Genomic DNA, 9,109 nt, shown 5'->3' with positions numbered 1-9,109 from the left:
AGCTGAGAGCTGAGTCGGGGGGACCCAGGGTGGGCATCGGCCGGGAGCTGAGTAGGGGGGACCCAGGACTGGGACCTAGAATGCAGATGTCCTAGCAGGTGTTAGGGCCAGCACGGTGGTAGAGCAGGTTAAGCTGCCACCTGTCACACCACCAGTTCACATCCTGGCTGCTCCATTTCCGTTCCTGCCCCCTTCTAATGTGCAATGGAGGACGGCCTAAGTGCTGGGCTCTACCAGCCACATGGGAGACCTGAACAGAGCTCCCAGCTCCTGGCTTTGGCCTGGCCCAGCCCTGGCCATTGCCGCCACTTGGGGAATGAACCAGCAGATGGAAGACCTCTTTCCCTCTCTCTGCATAGCTGTGCCTTTCAAATAAATACACAAATCTTCAGGAGGAGAAAGAAAAGCAAGTGTCTTAACCGCTAAGCTGAGCGCCTGCTGTCTCTGGGGTCTTGTCTGTCAAGAGCAGGGACAAGTGTGTCAGAGCTGCATCACTGTCAGCCATGGGGTCCACGGCCAAGCCGCCAGATAAACACAGGAGATGGGGTGATGTCTGCGGGGAGCCCCGGCCGACACACAGGTGAGAGAAGGTGCAAGGGACCATGGGGGCCGCACACGGCCCCACCTGGAGGTGCACAGGCCTCACCACGGGGGCCGTGCAGGCTGCCCATGCCTTCCACCTTTTGAGACTGGGGGCGGGCTCCCTGCTCCTGTGTCTTCCCCCGTGAAGACCAGCACCCGTCTGGCCAGTCAAGGGGCCGTCTGCAGCCCTAACTGGTTCTCCTCCGCACTCCTATGACCATGAGGGGTGACAAGGAAATGTCCCACGGGGTCCCCCAGGGAGCAGCCCAAGCAGATCAGAGTGGGGGTACACATGGTGGCCCAGCGCTCGAGACACCCATGTGTGTGGCCACCGCCTGGGATGCCCCTGTCCCCGATGGGGTGGCCGAGTTCAAGTCTCCACTGCTCAGGTACCGGGGCTGCTGCCCCCTCAGGAAATGGAGCTTGGGGCCTGCAGATGGGAGGCCTCTGCCTCTCAGATGGACCAGGCTAACAGGATATAAAACCCCAGTCACAGGAGGACTTGGAGACAGCGTTGTTCCATTCACAGGAACCCAGAGAGCCTTGAGGGAAGGCTGCAGGGTGAAACCAAGGGCCGGGCCACACCGGGCACCCCTGCCAGCTCCCAGCAGGGCTCGCACTTGACCTGCCGCCAGCACTCAGGCTCCAGGTGCCTGCGCCACCCCTGCCCATCCCTGGCGCCAGGTTCTGTGCTGGGTCTTTTAGATCCCAGTTGTGGGGCTCTGCCGAGTCAGCAACCAGGGCCTCCTCTCCCAGCGCTGCTGGCTCAGCCTGAAGGCAGAGGCAGGGAATGCTTTTTTCATCCCCTCTTACTTGTTTCCTTAAGAGATATTTGGGGGGCCAGCACTGCAGCACCAGCATCCCATAGGGCGCCAGTTCCAGTGCAGGCTGCTCCACTTCCCATCCAGCTCCCTGCTGTGGCCTGGGAAAACAGTGGATGATGGCCCAAGTGCTTGGGCCCCTGCGCCTGTGTGGGAGACCCATATGGAGCTCCTGGCTTCAGATCAGCACAGTTCCGGTCATTGCAGTCAATTGGGGAGTGAACCAGAGGATGGAATTGCTCTCTCTCTCTGCCTCTCTGTAACTCTGCCTTTCAAATAAATAAAATCTTTTAAAAATTAAATAAAATATAAAATCTGAAAAAAAGAAAACTAATGCCTCTCTCTTTGTTTTTGTTGCATATGATTGCTTTAGCTATTTGGAATCTCCTATATTTCCATATGATTTTCAGCATCGTTTTTTCTACATCTGTGAAGAATGTCCTTGGTGTTTTGATTGGAATCACATTGAGACTATAAATTGCTTCTGGTAGTATGGACATTTTGATGATATTTATTCTTCTAATTCATGAAAATGGAAGAATTTTCCATTTTGAAATGTCTTCTTCTATTACTTTAATATTTTGTAATTTTCATCAAAGAGATCTTTACATCATTGGTTAAATTTATTCCAAGGTATTGAATTCCTTTTGTAGCTTTTGTGAATGGGATTGTTCTCAAAAGTTCTTTCTCAGCCATGGCATTGTCTGTGTATTCAAAAGATGTTGACATTTCTATGTTGATCTTATATCTTGCCACTTTACCAAACTCTTTATTTGACAGGTAGAGTTATAGACAGTGAGAGAGAGACAGAAAGGAAGATCTTCCTTACATTGATTCACTCTCCAAATGGCTACTATGGCCTGAGCTGTACCGCTCCAAAGCCAGGAGCCAGGTGCTTCCTCCCGGTCTCCCATGAGGGTGTAGGAGCTCAAGCACTTGGGCCATCCTCCACTGTCCTCCAGGGCCACAGAAAAGAGCTAGGGTGGAAGAGGAACAACTGAGACTAGAACTGGCATCCATAGTGAATGCCAGCACCACAGGCAGAGGATAAGCCAATGGTACCAGCATCCCAAACTCTTTTGTAAAAAAAGATTTATTCATTTATTTGAAAGTCAGAGTTACAAAGAGGTAGAGGTAGAGAGGAAGAGAAAGGTCTTTCATCCATTAGTTTATTCCCCAGATGGCTGCATGGCTAGAGCTATGCTGATCTGAAGTCAGGGCCAGGAGCCTCTTCCAAATCTCCCACACTGGTGCCAGGACCCAAGGACTTGGGCCATCTTCTACTGCTTTTCTGGGACATAGCAGAGAGCTGGATCATAAGTGGAGCAGCTAGGACTCAAACCAGTGCCCATATGGGATGGCAGCACTGCAGGCGGAGGCTTTAACCATTCTCCCACAGCACCTCCCCTATCAAATGCTTTTATGAGTTGAGTAGTCTCTCATTGGAATCTATTGTATCCCCTATATATAAAATCATCTGCATATAGGGATAGTTTCACTTCATCCTTTCCAATTTGTATACATTTGATTTCATTTTCTTGCCTAATGGCTCTGGCTAAAAATTTCAAGACTATATTAAAGAGCAATGGTGTGAGTGGGCATCCTTGTCTGGTTCCAAGTCTTACTGAAATTATTCCAATTATTCTCCATTCAATAAGATGCTTCCTGTGGGTTTGTTACAAATTGTCTTGAATACGTTGAGGAATATTCCTTCTATACCCAATTTGCTTAAGGTTTTCATCTTGAATGGATGTCGTATTTTTTATGTGTGTTGTATTTATTTGGCTTCAATTTTGTTTATTTCTTCTTTAATAATTTTAATTATTTCTTTTCTCCTGCTAAGTTTGGGTTTGGTTTATTGTTGTCGTTCTAGGTCCTTGTGATGCATTGATAGCTCATTATTTGTTGCCTTTCCAATTTCTTGCTGTAGGCACCAATTGCTCTAAATTTCTATGTTAACACTAATTTTGCTGTATCCCATAAGTTTTGGTATGTTGTATTGTTGTCTTCATTCATTCCCAGAGGTTTTTGTTGATTTCTGTTTTGATCTATTTTATTTACATTCAAGGTTTCTGTTGATAAATAAGGATTGACCCTCCCATTTTTCTAATCTAAATATTCATATTGTTTACTTTGAATTTGCTTTGTACTTTTACTGGGTGGTTTTCTACTTTCACATTCTTTCATAGTCCTATCATTTTGGGTTTCTGTTTGTAGCATCATTTGTAGGCTGGAAGAATGGTGAGAAATTCAGTTTCTCATGGTTATGGAAGGTCTTTGTTTCACCTACATTAATAAATGAGAACTTTGCAAGATACAGTATTTTATGTTGATAGTTTCTTTCTCTTAAAACGTGGACTGTATTTTTAACAGTTCTTGTCTTAACTGTTGAAAAAAAGTTCTTTTTTTGTCATTCATACTATTTCTTGAACTCCTTACTTAACATAGAGCTAATCATATGCATACAAAATTAACAGAAAATAGATCTTAGTAAAAACATAAAGGTGAGAATAAGGGAGGGAGGAGGAAAAGGGGTGGGAGAGTGGGTTAGAGGGCAGTACAGTGGGAAGAATAGCCATGTTTCTGAAGTTGTAATTATGAAATGTATGAAGCTCCTTTTCCTTAAATAAAAGGTTTCTGAAGAGGGGAGGAGAAGACGTGGACTATACCTCACCATTCTCTCCTACCCTTTGAGTTTCTGATGATAATTGGGATGTGATACTTATTAGACATCCTCTAAAATAATCTAGCATTTCTCTCATGCTTTAGACTATTTTCTTTGTTTTATTGTTGAATTTTAACTACAATATGTGTGGGGAAGAATTTTTCTGTTCATGTCTGTTAGTTCTATTTGCTTCCTGTACCTGAATGTCTCTTTCTTTCTCCAAACTGGGTAGTTTTTCTGTGATTATTTCACTAAATAGAACTTCTCATCCATTCTCTCTTTCCACATCTTCAGGAATTATTAATACATGTATGTTTGGCTATTTGATATTATCCCATAAATCTGCAACACTGTTTTTAGTTTTTCTAATTTCTTCTGTTTTTTTTTTTTATATGATTGTAGAAATTCCAGAGATTTGTTTTCTAACTCAAATATTCATTCCTCTGCCTCATCATTTCAGTTAAGGCTTTCCGCATCATTTTTATTTAATCTAATGAATTCTTCATTTGTAAGAATTCATTTTGTTTCTCTTTAAAATCTGAATTTTATGCAAAAATTTCATTCATGTAATTTAATTTCTTTAAATCATCACTTTAACTTTGATTGCTTCTGAATAACCCTATGATTAATCTTTTGAATTCTATTTCAAGCCCTTAACAATCTCTTCCTCTTCACATTTTAGTATTGAACTGTTGTGTTCCTGTAGTGCATCACTTTGTATTCCTTATTCTTTTTTTTATTTTTTATTTATTTATTTATTTATTTGACAGGCAGAGTGGACAGTGAGAGAGAGAGACAGAGAGAAAGGTCTTCCTTTTGCCGTTGGTTCACCCTCCAATGGCTGCCGCGGCCGGCGCGCTGCGGCTGGCGTACCGCGCTGATCCGATGGCAGGAGCCAGGAGCCAGGTGCTTTTCCTGGTCTCCCATGGGGTGCAGGGCCCAAGCACCTGGGCCATCCTCCACTGCACTCCCTGGCCACAGCAGAGAGCTGGCCTGGAAGAGGGGCAACCGGGACAGAATCTGGCGCCCCGACCGGGACTAGAACCCAGTGTGCCAGCGCCGCTAGGCAGAGGATTAGCCTAGTGAGCCGTGGCACCAGCCTTGTATTCCTTATTCTTGATTCTTGAATGTCTGTGTTTATTTGTAGGCATTTTTGGAGATACTTGTATTTTTCCCCTCTGATTACTTTTATCTTTGGGTCATACCTCTGTGGCTTAGTGGAGTGTCTGTCCTTTCAGTGAATACCCAGAGATGTGTGCTGGCTGTGTCTGGGAGCTCTATTTAGTGTGCCAGGGTTGGGGGAGTATCAAGGGTGACACCCAAGTTGGGCATGCTAGATCTTTTTTTTTAACAGAAGAGAGAGTTTAATCAGCTGTGTTGGTGTAGTAGTTTCATCTTCACCTCCTTTCTTCCATGATGATTAATGCCTGGGTGCTAACCCCACTGGGTAAAATATTCATCCATGCTGCCAGAAGAACCACACAAAGGATCCATGCAATCATCAGTGTGAGCATGAATCCCATCAGAATGACCCACCCCAGGCAGTCAGGCAGTTGTGATTATGTAGAGCAATCCACAGTGATTTCCCAGAGACCCAGCAACACCTGTGACTTAGATGCAACCATAGTGTTTCCACAGTCCCAACATGCAAGGATCCTACAGTCCTGCAGCACCAAGGATCCACTCTACCCCACCAGTCCATCCCATCCACAGAGAGGCAGAGACACTCTCAGAGCCAGCTACCTATGGGTGCTCCTCCTAGGCAGGTGAGCCCAAGAGTTTTTAATATGTTGGGCACCTCATAGTCCTACATGGGTACTCAGTCCCCTGTCAGTCCTCCCAGCCAGACTCAGGCATCTCCTTGCAGTTGGTTTCTAGGCTTGTGGACACAAGGTGGTGCAGCTGTTTGTGTGTCCAAACTTCTGCCCTCTCTCTCTCAGCTAATTGTAGGGCATCATTGTTGGCACGGGGGAGACAAATGAGCCTCTATCTTCCTTCCAGTTTGGCAGATATCCTGGAGCCCTGTGGGGCTCTCCATGAAGCTATATCACAAGTTGTTTGGACTACTGCAGTCTGATATCACCTCAGTGTCCCAAACTGGCATTTTAGACTCTTGGCTACTGGGGTCCTGTGTTGTTCCTATACTCATTCTGTGCATCCACACAATCTATGTAGGAGCATAGCATCCCTCTTCCTTCTGTGGAATTTCCACTGTGTTTTTTCCCTAACTCTTGCCTGAGATTGCACCTTCCAGAATATTACATTTTCAATTGAAATAAATAAATCTGTTATGTACTGATGGCATACATTGTATTTCATTTCTCTAGCTTCAATTCTTAATTCTATCAACTCTATGAGGCAGTTACCATTACTATCATATCTGAATGAGAAAATGGATGCATGGAGTGGTTAAATATTTGCCTATGATCACACAGCTACTCAGTATTTAGATATAACTAAAACCCAGATCAAATCCAGAGCCTGCCTTTAACTACAAAAGAAAACTGTTTCTCAATGACACATGCTGTACATCACAGAGATGTTTCTTTAAATGATTAGATTATTCATAGAAACATACCTTATATCAAACAAAATAACAGGTAGTTTGGAATTCAAAGGTTATTTTCTTGAGACAATAATTTAAAATTTAAAAGTTTAATTGGACCAAGTGTCTTAGATCTTTTCAATTTCAGAAATAAATGAATATGCTATTTCATTAGAAAGAGTTAATATGACTTTTGGAATATTTTACCAGTAAGAATGGAGGGAGAATAAGAGCATTTGGGAAATAAATTATCTTCAAGGTTTTGCCATTGAATTTGACTTTGACATGAGCTTTATGATTTTTTTTGATTTTCTAGGATTCTAATACTTACGTACAGGGTTCATTGCTATTCAATTTGATGTGTTGGGACAGGCTTTCTTTGTGACTCACAGACAATTAATAATCCCAGAGCCTCTGGGTGCTCCTCCTTGGCTGTTTATTTGCTTGTTTATCTATCTACAACAGAGAGGGAGGAATATTCAGAGACAGAACATCTACCTATTGGTTCACCCTTCAAAATACTGCAATGGCTAGAGCTGGGATAAACATAAGCCAGGTGCCTGTAACTCCATCATGGTCTTCCTTGTGGACAATAAGGACCTAAGCAATTGAGCCATCTTTCTGAGGTGTGTTAGCAGGAAACTGGAAAGGAACCAGAGCTGTAGAGACTCAGCTGGCACCCTGATATGGCATTATGGCTTCCCAAGTGGGAGCTTATTCCATTGTGCTACAATGTTAGCTCATGGCAAATACCCTTAAAGTGTTTGAATTTTTCTGTTTCTGATCTCTAGGAATCACTCTTTATTCTTCACTGAAAAGAGAAACTAATAGTGAAAATTTTACATCTTTTACTTCTCCATTGCTTTCAGAAATTGCTTTGTCTATACTAAACCATCATTTTGTCTGTGACTTAGCAATCCAGAGTGAATCTGTGTGTAGCACAGGACCTAAACTGCACAGAAAAGCTTCTGCATCATCTAAACTTTCCCTTTACTCTCAGTCACCTGAATCTGCAGGAAGACTGGTGTACACACACACACACACACACACACAGAGTTCCCCCTTTCTCATTCCTTCACCATATCCCCTCTCCTTTCCTCTCTATTTGCTCTTCCTCCACAACAAATAAAAATCTTTTTCCTCCTTTTTAAGAAGGTACTTCCTGATTACTCTGTTCCCAGAGATATCCCAAGATGTATATCTTCCTATCTCTTTAGCTTAGGTAAAGCATATATTTTCTACAGGAACTGTCCTTCGTTTCCATTTTGTGGTTCCACTTTTGGAAAGTTACTCAAGCCTACTACTTTTAGCAGTCAATCATGATAAGGAATGAAATTAGAATGAAATGTGGAATGACAAGTTTTGTAGATATCATGTCCATTTAGCTGATAGTGTTCATTAGTTCTGTTGCTTGTTTTTTTGATTTTATGTCTAGTTTACCTGATTATTGATGAAAATGTTTTGTCAAAGTCCAGCATTACAATTGTATTGAAGTCTATGTCTCCCTTTAGATCCATTAACATTTATTTTAAGTGTCCAGGCTCCCTGGTGTTGGGTGCATATACATTTACTATAGTCACTGTGTCCTGTTGGATTAATCCCTTAATCATTATATAGTGCCCTTCTTTATCTCTTTTTACAGTTTTTGTGTTAAAGTCTATTTTGTCTGATATTAGGATGGTTACATCTGTTGTTTTTTGGTTTCTGCTAGGATGTAATATCTTCTTCTAATCTTTCACTTTTGCTCCGTGTGCATTTTTGTTGGTGAGTTATGTTTCTTGTAATCAGCAAATAGATTTTCTGCTTTCACATTTCTTCATAATGATATCTATCTTTCTGTGTTTCTGTGTGTAGCACTTCCACAAGCATCTGCAAGACTGGAAGAGTAGTGACAAATTGGATTTCTGTTTGTTATAGAAGGTCTTTCTTTCATCTTTGTTCATGAATGAGAGCTTTGCAGACTACAGTATTCCGGGTCCACTGTTTTTTTTTTCTCTTAGTACATAGACTAAGTCTCTTCATTCTTGCCTAGCCCATAGAGTTTCTGATGAAAAATCAGCTGTGAGTCTAATTAGAGATCCACTGACAGTAATCTGTCACTTCTCTTCTGCACATTTTAGGATTTTTTCTTTATATTTTACTGTTGATAGTTTAAATACAATGTGTTGTGGTGAGGATCTTTTCTGGCCATGTCTATGAAGAGTTCTATGTGCTTGCTGTACTGGGATGTCCTTTTCTTTCTCAAACTAGGGATGTTTTCTGTAATTATATTACTAAATAGAACTTCTAATCCTTTCTCTTTCCACAACTTCAGGAACTCCTAAGACCCATATTTTGGGTCATTTGACAACATCACTTAAATTTCCAACACTATTTTTAATTTTTCTAATTTCTTCTTTTTTTGGTCTTACTGAAAAATTTCTAAAGTTTTGTCTTCTAGATTGGCTATTCTTTCTTCTGCCTCACTCAGTCTGTTGTTTCCACCAAGTTTTTATT

Source organism: Oryctolagus cuniculus, chromosome 13 (assembly GCF_964237555.1).
Source record: "Oryctolagus cuniculus chromosome 13, mOryCun1.1, whole genome shotgun sequence".
Classification (NCBI taxonomy): domain Eukaryota; kingdom Metazoa; phylum Chordata; class Mammalia; order Lagomorpha; family Leporidae; genus Oryctolagus; species Oryctolagus cuniculus.
The sequence above is the reverse complement of the archived record's forward strand: the minus strand, read 5'-3'. Positions refer to the sequence as shown.